The 13054-nt window shown below is 34.5% G+C and overlaps 1 protein-coding gene across 1 annotated transcript in view; it reads left to right on the top strand.

Annotated features, from left to right (window-relative positions):
- Nucleotides 1-13054, top strand: part of LOC135224689 (uncharacterized) — a 191699-nt gene that overhangs the window by 75823 nt on the left and 102822 nt on the right. Inside the window, exon 3 of the mRNA XM_064263956.1 lies at nucleotides 3257-3365. The gene's annotated coding sequence lies outside the window, so the exon portion shown is untranslated. The remainder of the gene's footprint in view (nucleotides 1-3256; nucleotides 3366-13054) is intronic.

Here is a 13054-nt window from a genome sequence, read left to right as displayed (position 1 = left end):
TTTGAATTCATTCGGCGCTTGAAAATTATAGTATTGCTGTTTCTTCTTGAATTTTTGGTTTAATTTTTGCATAATTCACAAATTTATTAAAATCTCATCAATAGCCACAAAATGTGTGAACGTTTATAATTTGTATGAGTAACTTCAGGACAGCTTGATTACATGTGTTTAATTATAAGAAAAAGGATTGACAGAAACCCTATAACCCGGAGAGAATATCTTGTTTGCTTTATTAAACAGAGAGAGAATATGTGTATAAAATTTATTAAAGAGAGGCCAGTTAATACCTATTATTAAAAAGAAAGAGAGAGAAAAGGCTTCTTCGCGACATTTATTAAATACGTAGAGTGAATTCGTTAATATTATAGGATTATAGAGAGAGAGAGAGAGATAGAGAGGGGGGTGGGAATTTTATTACAACATTTAAGCCATAAAAGAAGTCAGTAAATTATTTCATCAGAGAGAGACCTTACAGACCTTACAGACCTTACAGTTCGTTCGGGTTACCCCAGGTCCCTCAGTGTGAGGCACCTCTAATGTCTACCAGAGAGAGAGAGAGAGAGAGAGAGATTTCTATCCAAAAGAGAAAGAAAGAGAGAGAGAGAGAGAGAGAATTCAGTAATGCATTCCATCAGGCAGACAGACACACTGTCAGATAGAGGGAAAGAGAGAGAACTGAGCGCTCTTCACTCCATCCCATTACAAAGACAAATACAGAAAAACTGGAAAACGCGACAAGCTGAATTTGACTAAAGCTTATCTCCAGGCCCACGGGACTATGTGTTTACAGAAGGTAAACGCTCATCGGTCTCGGCATAAAAAAACGAACGCCTGAGAACGCAACTCGTAATAACTCATGTCGGAACAATTTTGCATTGCGGGAGGCATGCGTTGGTCTATCTGTCTGTCCCTTATATTTAGATGCAGAGGAGGTTGTTTTGTGCTTCCTTTCGAAGAGTCGTCATATTAAACAAAAATTTAGACTTTTTCATATAACTTAAACATCTAATCATCAGTCTAAACAGCTTATTTACTTCATAAATTTAACACAAAAGGGTTGCATAAGCTAAAATGATCCTTTTTTTGTGTAAGTTAACACTGTATATCATTTTGCTTTTATGTAATATGCTTCCCGGCGTTTTATCATTAACAGCCACTTTCACGGTTATTATTCATTTTGATTAACCTTTCTCAGTTCTGTATTTTCCATGTCTTCCTCTACCTATCCTTATCCTATAATTATTTAGCTTCTTTTTAATCGTTTATTATGTAATTATCCGTTTTATCATTAACAGCCACTTTCACGGTTATTATTAATTTTGATTAACCTTTCTCAGTTTCTGTATTTTTCCATGTCTTCCTCTATTTCCTATCCTTATCCTATATTAGCTTCTTTTAATCGTTATTTTGTTAATTATCCGTTTTATCATTAACAGTCACTTTCACGGTTATTATTAATTTTGATTAACCTTTCTCAGTTCTGTATTTTCCATGTCTTCCTCTACCTATCCTTATCCTATAATTATTTAGCTTCTTTTTAATCGTTATTTTGTTAATTATCCGTTTTATCATTAACAGCCACTTTCACGGTTATTATTAATTTTGATTAACCTTTCTCAGTTCTGTATTTTCCATGTCTTCCTCTACCTGTCCTTATCCTATAATTATTTAGCTTCTTTTCAATCGTTATTTTGTTAATTATCCGTTTTATCATTAACAGCCACTTTCACGGTTATTATTCATTTTGATTAACCTTTCTCCATTCGTTATTATACGTTCGTCAGCGCTTGACACTACATCCTTAAAAGCAGAAGAAAAAATTAATGTAGATACATATGACCCAAACTTGTTAAGGTGATAGGCATTTTGATTCTAAATGACTCAATAGTCGTATTTCTTTTATATATCTAAAGCTCTACTTTTTGTGTTTTTGTGTTTGGTACTCTTTCCTGTACTTTGATTGATACATTTTCCCTACTTTACATATTATTCATTTCATCCTTTTACATGTTCGCTTTCTATGCTTGTTTATTTCAACTCTCTGCAAATTCCCTCTTTCTGTCTGTCACATTTTCTGATTCTGTCTACCCTCCCCTCTCCTTCCTCTCCTATTCTCATCCTGTGTTTCCTTCCTCCGCCATTCTCCCTCTTCCTGTTTCGCCCTTCGCCTTTTCTACAATCGCGGCAACTAGTAGTTAACCTTAGGTCACGCGCTGATTAAATCCCGGGGAATTCATTTTCAAAGTTATTCCATAAAACTGAAAAAAGGGCGAATACCTGTTTGAAAGAATTAAACAGGGGGACATCAGTGTCAATATTTTTTTCCCGTTGATGTACAACGTTGTCCCAACTCTCGTTCAGGTTAAAAGCTCCTCTTTATGTTCGTATAATTGCATTATGGAAGGGAACTATGTAGTTGGTTCACTCATTCTCGGGAGCGTCACTCTATAGATGGAGAATCGGTTGGTCTCCTAAACTGGCGATGATGGCGAACCGAGTAGAGAAATACTGAGCGTCATATTTCGCAAACGTACGTCATCGTGGAGATAGATATTTGTTGGCCGAGCTTGTTTAAGCAATATGCGCATAATATATATATATATTATATATATATATATATATATATATAATATATATATATATATATATATATATGTGTGTGTGTGTGTGTGTGTGTGTGTGTGTGTGTGTGTGTGTGTGTTTTCCAGCTCGCTGTCGACATTTCAACACGGAAATAGTTTCCTTTTTTTTTTTTTTTTTGTAGAGTTAACAAGTCGTAAAGCAAATTCTGGAAATGGAAATATTATGTATGTGAGAAATGTTTTCGTACTTGGAGACATTGCGCATGAAAATTCGTAAATATACGCAGTCACAAGCAGAAATCGATTGATGTACACACACACTATATATATAATATATATATATATATATATATATATATATATATATATATATATATATATGTGTGTGTGTGTGTGTGTGTGTGTGTGTGTGTGTGTGCGTCTGTGTTTCTGTGTATGTATGTCCGTGTCTGTGCCATTTTATCTCAGGTGATGAGCAAATGTTTTGAGCAGTAATCTATCTCCAATAATCATAACTCCTTTATCAACAAAAATAATTTGACTTCGGTATCAGCTTGCCGTAAGCGAAATTGACCAACTTTTCGACGCATTTCAACTTCCACAAATGTAACCAACTTTTTTTTTATTCATGAAATACTACAATTTACCGTCATATATTCGTTTTTCGTTTCCAGATCGTTCCATTTCTAGATTGCTGCTACTCTGGGTTTCAACATTAATTAAACTGGCGGCGACGCATCATAGTTTCATGATATTTATGCTAACTTCAACCTGCAGCATCAGGTAGGACGGAATTTTATCTTACGTATGATTGTTTTTGTATATTGTCAGATTTCATTCGGTCATTTTCAGTTTCATCATCATCAGGAGAAATTCACAGAAGAGCTATGAGCTCTGGCTGGCGTATAAAATTCTGAATAAAGCCCAAACGCTGCGACCAATGAGGTCATTCAGCTCTGAAAATTATATTGAAAATGCTGAAATAGTCGTTAGGAGTTGGTGGTAAAAGTAAGATGGATGAAAGAGAATATAAACGGAAATGCAGTAAAAGGAATGCAATGAGTTTCAGCCAGGTGCCGAAGGGACGCGGCTAAAGAACCTTAAGTAATGCCTACAGTGCGCCGCATGAGGTGCACTGACGGCACCAACGTCCTTAGGAAGCCGTGAGTTTTATCAGTGAGCCCAAATTTTGCTGGGATAAAGATGCCGAATGTATTGATGGTAAATCGGCATCTGGCAGTAATCATAGGTCCAAATTAATAGAACCACAAGATGTTTTTAAAGAATGAATGCAGGGAATGAAGGAGTCAGAAATACCTTTCAGATAATAAAGCATCCTAGATAAGCGGAGAAAAGGATGGAAAGGTTTGTGATAGAGGTGATTTAAAGTGTAGTTGCAATATGGAAAGGAAACTGAGAGAATATTCATTCCTGACCGGAAATAAAAAAAACTAAGAAGAAAAAATGAGAATAAAGGGGGATGAAGGGGTGAAGAATGTTGCAGGTGACAACGGGAGTTGAAAATAATAAAAAAATAAAAATAAAAATGTACTAAGTTTCTCTGGTACAACCGAGTTTTCTGTCCTGTGGTGGCATCAGCCACGGACTATTAAACTCATAGCCGCGGCCCATGAAACTCAGCCACGGTCCGGTGGTGGCCTATGTCGGTACCTATAACGTTGCCAGAAGTACGATTATGGCTAACTTTAACCTGAAATAGAATAGAAACTACTGAGGCCAGAGTGCTGCAATTTGGTATGTTTGATGATTGGAGGGTGGATGATCAACATACCAATTTGCATCCCTCTGGCCTCAGTAATTTTGAAGATCTCAGTAATTTTGGATACTAGGAAGGTTGTACTGGGCTGGAAAATGGAATATCACCGTGAACAGATGAAATCGCTATTAATATATTTTGTCAAGATGGGAGAAGTGTGAGTGGACGGCTAACCATGGAATGGAATTTTGTGTGGGGTTGGGGGGTGGGGTGGTGAGGTGGTGGTTTGGGCGAAGAAGAGCGAGAGAGAGAGAGAGATAAGAGGCAACTGGTTTGTGCATTCTTTGTATAAGATGATGATGCCTAAATGATAAATAACTGTAAGTAACAAGATAATAAAAAGAAAATAAGGATTAAATAAAGTGATTAAAGTAAAATCAACTAATAAATAATAAGAGTAATATCAAACAATTTACAACTACCATTACTATCATCAATATCACTGGTAGTATTACCAAAGCAACAAAAAGTAAAATGTCAAGGACCTCTCTCTCTCTCTCTCTCTCTCTCTCTCTCTCTCTCTCTCTCTCTCGAGAAAACAGAGATAAGCAAGAAATGAAAAAGTGGGAAGGATATGGAAAATACAATTTCTACAGTAAAAATATAAAATGGTCAGAAATAAATGAAGAATTAAACAAAGATTGGGATAATATTTTCGTAAGTGATGACATAAAGGTAAATACGGAGATATTATATAAAATATTAGAGAAAATAGTGGATAAATATATACCGAAGAAGAAAAGTAAACATCAGTCATGCATACCAAGAGACAGAAGGATCTTGTTCCAGAAAATCAGAAAGTGGAAAAAAGGTCTAGCAAAAAAAAAAAAATGCATGGAAAGTTATAGAACTAAAAAGTAAGATAGAAAATGCAGAACAAAAGATTATACAATCAAAAGAAAATGAAAAACGGGACTTGGAAGAAAAAACCCTATTAAATATCAAGCAAAATCCCAAACTATTATACTCATATGCGAAGAAGATGAATAAAAGAAGAATAGACAAATAGGCCCTCTAAGAATTGAAGGGAGGATTAACGAATGAAAAAAAACCAAAAAAAAGGAAATTTGCAACATACTGGCAGAACGATATAGAGAGAATTCACCCCTAGAATAGATAATGAAGATAAGTGATATAGAAGTAAGGGATGAAAATAGTGAATATTTAGCTGACATAGATATTAATGAAGCTGATATTGTGCAGGCTATTAATGAAATTAAAATGGAACTGCTGCAGGGCCTGATGGAATTCTGCTATTTTGTTAAAGAAAGTAGTTCATTCTATCGCAAAGCCACTTGCAATATTATTAAGACAAAGTGTATACAGGCAAGATTTATGATGAGCACAAATTAGCATATATTACCCCTACTTTCAAAAGTGGATCAAGACTAGAGGCAAGTAATTATAGGCCTGTGAGTCTAACATCACATATTATGAAAGTGTATGAAAGGGTAATGAAGAAAAATATTATGAATCATTTAATAAAAAATAATTTTGTTTAATAAAGGACAACATGGTTTTCGTACCCGGAAAAAAGTACACAAACCCAACTGTTAGTCCACCGTGAGAACATATTCAAAAATATGAAAAGCGGAAATGAAACAGATGTGGTTTATTTAGACTTTGCAAAAGCTTTTGATAAAGTAGGACCGATATATATTAGCGAAGAAAATTAGAAAAACACAATATCGTGGATAAAGTAGGAAGATGGTTAAAAGAATTTTTACATAACAGAAAACAGATAGTTATTGCAAACGACGAGAAATCGGATGAAGCCAAGGTAATATCCGGTGTGCCACAAGGTACGGTGTTAGCTGCAATACTGTTTGTTATTATGATTGAAGACATAGACAATAATGTTAAGGATTCGGTAGTGAGTAGTTTCGCAGATGACACAAGAATAAGTAGAGAAATTACTTGTGATGAAGATAGGAAACGCTCTACAAAGAGACCTTAACAAGTATATGATTGGGCAGAGGTAAATAGGATGGTATTTAACTCTGATAAATTTGAATCAATAAATTATGGAGACAGAGAAAGAAAGCTATATGCATATAAGGGACCTAATAATGAGACAATCACAAATAAGGAAGCAGTTAAAGACCTTGTGTGATGATGAATAGGAACATGTTATGCAATGATCAAATAGCAACTCTGTTGGCAAAATGTAAAGCAAAAATGGGAATGTTGTTACGGCACTTCAAAACAAGAAAAGCTGAACACATGATTATGCTTTATAAAACATATGTTCGTAGTCCACTTGAATATTGCAATGTGATATGGTACCCACACTATCAAAAGGATATTGCACAAATAGAGAGTGTACAAAGGTCCTTTACAGCTAGAATAGAAGAAGTTAAAGACCTTGACTACTGGGAAAGACTACAATTCTTAAAATTATATAGTCTAGAAAGGAGAAGAGAACGCTACATGATAATTCAGGCATGGAAACAGATAGAAGGAATAACAGAAAATATCATGGAACTAAAAATATCAGAAAGAGCAAGCAGAGGTAGATTAATAGTGCCCAAAACTATACCAGGAAAAATAAGGAAAGCACACAGAACATTAATCCACTACGCACCAGCATCGATAATGCAGCGTCTATTCAATGCGTTGCCAGCTCATCTGAGGAATATATCAGGAGTGAGCGTAGATGTGTTTAAGAATAAGCTCGACAAATATCTAAACTGCATCCCAGACCATCCAAGATTGGAAGATGCAAAATATACCGGAAGATGTACTAGCAACTCTCTGGTAGACATTAGAGGTGCCTCACACTGAGGGACCTGGGGCAACCCGAACAAGATGTAAGGTAAGGTCTGTAAGATAATCATTCTCAAGGATAAACGCTTCACCAGATACAATTTCGATTTCAGGTGTTAAAACGCGTGACCTACTTCCTGCTGCCCATGGCAACTACATTATTCACGAGAACCATTTCTAAACTTTTTCCCTTTAAGAAATGAAGGAATAGATGGCCAGTGACACGCCTCATTTATATCGATAATCTCTCCCGGATAAAAGAGGGAGAGTTCTGCTCAATTCATCAACTCCTCCATTTCGGCACCTCCTCCTTTGTATGTGTGTGTGTGTGTGTGTGCGTGTGTGTGTTGATTCATCTGCCGTCATTTGGTATGATGTCATTAATTTTATGGTCAGTTTATCGTTGTTTCTGAATAAATTTTGGTTTACTCGGGGAGTTAGCCCACTAAGTACTTTGTTTTTGTTTTTGTTGTTGTTGATAGGGGGTAGGAAAGGCCTATGGAAGAGCCTAAAAAGGCCTAAAAAATGTGTTAAAGATACAGGAGTTTAAGTATAGGGTATTTATGATTTATTTATTAGAATGTAAATATGAAAATATAAGTAATGTGTGTGTTCAACAGTACACAAAAATTATTTCTAATACAATTTAGCGTATTTATTTTAATTTCCGTTGGTGAAACAAGTCTCTGGTTGATCGTAGATTTTTAGAACGTTTTAATTTACGTTAAAAGTTAGGAATATGATATTTACAACTTATTCATGAGGGGAAAATCTTGCACGTGTCTCGAGTAAGCTGGATGTCAGATCACGCCTTGTTCAATACTAGACTAATCTAACAAATTCACTTATGGAATGTCAGTCATGTAAAATAAACTTAACGAGAACTGGAATTAAGAAAAACTGGAAGAGTAGACTGATCCTACATAGTCCATTCACTTAAACTTTATTAGCAATAATTTCCCTTTTTGCTAATTCATGATTTGCAACTGAATTGTACTATTTACCCTGAAACTGTCAGAGCTTGTATAAGTAGTGGTTCCAAGTGCTTGTCGGGTCAGTTTCCTACAATATATTTATCATATATCCCGGTATGCTTCTTTCCTGGTTTTATGAGAAATAAAATATGAAATGAGGAATCTTTAAAAAAAAACGTAAAGATAGCTAAGTCTCTGTAAAAAAAAAAATCTTGAAGACGCCAAAATATTGTTTCTTTATATTGTCAGGCTGTTGAAGGCATAGCATATACTCATATATTTTTCAGTCTCTCTGTCCTAGTGACTTAATCATAAACATAGATATACGGCATATTTTAGTCTAATCCTGAGAAAAGATAGTATATAACACTGTAGGTCGTCTGTAACTGTCATCAAGTTTTTTTTTATATCCTTTTTCTCCACCAGAAAATGCTTCCACATCTATCCTATTCACCTTAATTGAATAAATATTTGCACCCAGCCAGGTCAATGAACTGAATGTCATTCAGACAAAAGTTTCTGTAAGTCAATATGCACACGTTAATGTCGTGTCATGGTAATAGAATCGTAATTTCTTTATCATTTCTCATTGCCATAGTCAGCGATAGAGTGAATTTCAAGTCTAGTGACAAAAAATTAAAAAAGGATCTGTTTTGCTAAAGATCACTACACTTTCCTTGTAATTTATAAAAATAAGATATTTTCTTTTAATTTATGCTCTCTCTCTCTCTCTCTCTCTCTCTCTCTCTCTCTCTCTCTCTCTCTCTCTCTCTCTCTCTCTCTCTCTCTCTCTCGATACACCTATTTTTTTCTATGGATATACATGAAAAGTATATATCTTTAATAGCATTAAGCTTAAGGAAAAATATGCTGACGTGAGTAACAAGAAATAAATCCATAATTGCATAGATAATTTTTGTAAGAAGCATCACACTTCAATGAATTACAAACAATAATAATAATAATAAAACTAGAAACCACAGTTGGCGCACGAGACTCCCTGCATAGTCTCAAATTAAGGATTAGCTTCAATTCCTTCCATTCTACATGGATTCGTTTCGCCCAACGATGAAAGAACGGGTTGGGGGGGGGGGGGGGGGGGGGGTCGGGGGGGAAATCCTCTTAAAACTTAAGAAGATTTTCACCCACTTTTAGGTCAGAACCAAATTAAAATTCAAAGCATTAATTAGCAAAGTGAGGCAGTGTTTTTTTCTTCTTTTTTTATAGCAATGAATATGACAGACTCATAAGGACCATAATGTTCTTGATCCCTATATAATAGATATAGATGAATGATGAGTAATCTTTCTCATTTTTTTCTTCTTACTCGGGGTGTAAACCTACAAGCTACTTTGTTGTAGTTGTTGCAGGTGTTAATCGTGTTGTTGTTCTCGTTGGGGGTTAGGAAAGGTCTATTGAGGAGCCTAAAAACGTCTGAAAAAGGTGTTTCGTGTTGAGTTAAAGATGCAGGAATTTCAGGATGGGATATTTATGATTTAGTTATTAGAATGAAAACGTAAAAAATAAAAAATGTGCATCTTAAAAAGTACAGAACAATTTCTAACAAAATATAGCATATTTATGAAACAAGGCTTTGACCGTAGATCTTAGCACGTTTTAAATATTAAAAGTTAGGAATATAATGTTTACGACTTATGCGTGATAAAAATTGCTGAGGTAAAATTTGCTAATCGTATGAAAAGTAAAACCTATTTACTTTCCATAAAAAATAATCTGAATTTTCTTTTTCCTGTCAAAAAAAAAATAAATAACCTTCCTTCTTTGTTCAGTTATGAAACATTTAATTACTAATTTTAAAGATTCATATTGTAGGGGTTTGGAAAATTTTTTGTACTTTTTAAAACTATTTGAGGTTAAAAACAGGAACAGTAACATTGTAACTTTTTTAAACTTTGATAATGAGTCTTTACTTCTAAACCAAATAATTCATTAAGCCTTTTCTGGAATAGTAAGGTTAATTCTTGATGTGAGCTACAGTGGAGGGAGAGAGAGAGAGAGAGAGAGAGAGAGAAAGAGAGAGAGAGAGAGAGAGAGAGAGAGAGAGAGAGAGAGAGAGAGAGAGAGAATTCTTGGTATGGGAACTAAATAATGAAATTCATTTAACATAATATATGCAATTCATCAAAGCAAAAAGATATATGTGGAAACGTAAATTTGGTCTGTTTTACTTGTTATCGTTTTCTTTATGATTTTTGCATTATGATTTTGGTATTATTTTTCAAGTCGCTCAACTGACCTAGATCGTGAAATGAATTACGAAGTGAGATTCAATAACTAATTCTAGTTCTCTGTGTTTCCAAGAATAAATTTCCTTCTGTTTCTCTGTTCACTTTGCTATCCAACGATTCACTTCAACAGAATACGATTAAAGTGTAATTAAACCAAAAGCTTTATATCATTATATATACATACATATGGATATGTATATATGTGTTTGTGTATGTTATATATATATATATACATATGTGTGTGTCCTTATGTGTATATGTATATATGTACATATAAATGTGTGTTCTGTGTGTGCATACGGGCATGTAACTTTGTAGATACAACATTGTTGTATACATATTTGCGTGTATAAAACCATTGTCATTCTCATTCATCATACATACTGCACTACATGACAGTAATGTATGAGAAAGTACATTAAGTTATTTACTCACCTAAGACCACTCTTTTTTGAAACTCTTCTATAAACATAAATTTGAACCGGACATTTATGTATAATATTAACCTATATAATATACTTACGAAAGACATGTACAGCATTATCCCGTTAACAATTATATATGAAAAAGATATCTTTTCTTTGTCGATTTTGTTGTTTACCTGCAAACTGAAAAGTAGGATTGATATAACAATGAATCTTGCTTACAAAACAGTAATTTGATTCTCCTAAGTCTTATTGTACGAGGTTGTACAAATAACTGGCTTATTGACTTAGCAACGATGGCTGGAGTAGTAATATTACTATCTTTTTTTTGGCTTATTGTTATTTTACTTCTTACCTTTTGTGTGTGGAGCATACCATATAGCCATTTTTATAAACATGCTAAGGAATGATTACCTTAATGTTAAGATAATATTCACGTTAAGGTTGCAGCAAATAAATATGTCCCTTTAATACGAGAAGCATTTAGAGAAAAATATTCTTTTAACTATCGAGAAAATTATATTCATTTCCGAACTGAGAACAGATCATTTAGATTTGTTTTAGGTCTGTCAATTCAGGAAAAGATATGGCCACGCCAGACCTTAGTATATAGAGGAATTTTAGAGTGATGTTTACGTGATATTTTTCCTTACGCTTCGCTTCATTTCACAGGAGAAAAATCATGATTTTACCACGAGCCCTTACAGAGGATACTGGAAACCAATACAGAGCATCAGACTTTTGATACGAGGTTGAGAAAGTGAAGGAAATCGTGAATTATTGATTTGCTAATGAATGTGCGCGCTCAAATTTAGTCAAATTCTATCGGAACCAATGAGAGGGACACAAAGAGAAGAGAAATTTTGAAAAACTATCGAGAAATGATTTCTTCGCTGGTGGAATTATAATTCCGTGGTATATGCCCCTCCTGTTTATCAACGTTTATATTATATAATCAAATTTATTAGTCTTTTCTTTAAATCCTCTTTCTCACCAAAGTCACCGCAAATCAGAACTGTCTCCTGCTAACTAGATGCATAATTTCTTACTTAGGTCTACACCGTTCCTTTCCTCTTTCTGTGCTAGAATCGAATTTGGGTCTTTTGGCTGTGAGACGGGAGTGGTATCATGGTAGCCAAAGATAGCATTAAAAGAGTGATTTCAACGTTAGCTTCAGCTCATAATATTTGTTGCACTTTACAATAGCATTTCTAATACATCAACAAGTAATCTGCGTTCAAGACACGAATCATTTGTTGGTGACTGAATTTGTGTCCGTAAAATAATCTCCTTTTTAACCAGATTATGGATTAAATATTTCACTTACACTTTAAAATAGCAATTTTAATACATCAACAAGTAATCTGTGTTTAAGTCACGAACCATTTGTTGACGACTGAATTTGTGTCCGTAAAATAATCCATTTTTTAACTTGATTATGGATTAAATAGATAAACCACAGATGCGAGGTTATTCTTCTCTTAAGTGCACCACTTACTGAGAAATGACTTGGAGTAAAGTAAAGCCTCGTCACTCAAAAAGAAAAGTAAACAAGTATGTGAATGTTAATTAGATACAAATTGTTGTCAAAAACGGATACAAACATACATAGACAGTCTTTCAATTTCATAAAGGACTGAAGAGACAAACAATGGTCCTTCAAACCAAACAGGTTATGGACATGAAAAACAAACCTCTTGGCACAGAAAGTGATATAATGATCCCCCCTCTCTCTCTCTCTCTCTCTCTCTCTCTCTCTCTCTCTCTCTCTCTCTCTCTCTCTCTCTCTCTCTCTCTCTCTCTCTCTCTCTCTCTCTCTCTCTCTCTCTCATATTCTAACGTAGAGCAGTATTTCAGGGTTTTTTTTATTCCTCATACAATACCTTGCACAGGAACCAATTCATTGCATCGGATATCCACAGATCATTATTATTATTATTATTAATATTATTATTATTATTATTATTATTACTACATAATGAAGGTTAATGCACGCACGGTAAGCTTATAGATCATTCTTTGCATTTTATCTCTCTCTCTCTCTCTCTCTCTCTCTCTCTCTCTCTCTCTCTCTCTCTCTCTCTCTCTCAGGCACAAAGCTTACGCCACTGGCTTCTGCACTGAAATTACGACAGATCCTCATTATCCATGTTGCTGGAAGACCCCTTTTGACTAATCAGCTAACTAGGTAATCTAATCACGCCTTTCTTCCTCACTATGTTTCAGTGCTATATTTAATTTACGTAAAAAAAAATCGGTATTTTCTTTCCCACGGAAATAA

This window comes from Macrobrachium nipponense, chromosome 12 (genome assembly GCF_015104395.2).
Source record: "Macrobrachium nipponense isolate FS-2020 chromosome 12, ASM1510439v2, whole genome shotgun sequence".
Classification (NCBI taxonomy): domain Eukaryota; kingdom Metazoa; phylum Arthropoda; class Malacostraca; order Decapoda; family Palaemonidae; genus Macrobrachium; species Macrobrachium nipponense.
Note: the sequence above shows the minus strand (reverse complement) of the source record. Positions and strands in the feature narration are given on the sequence as shown.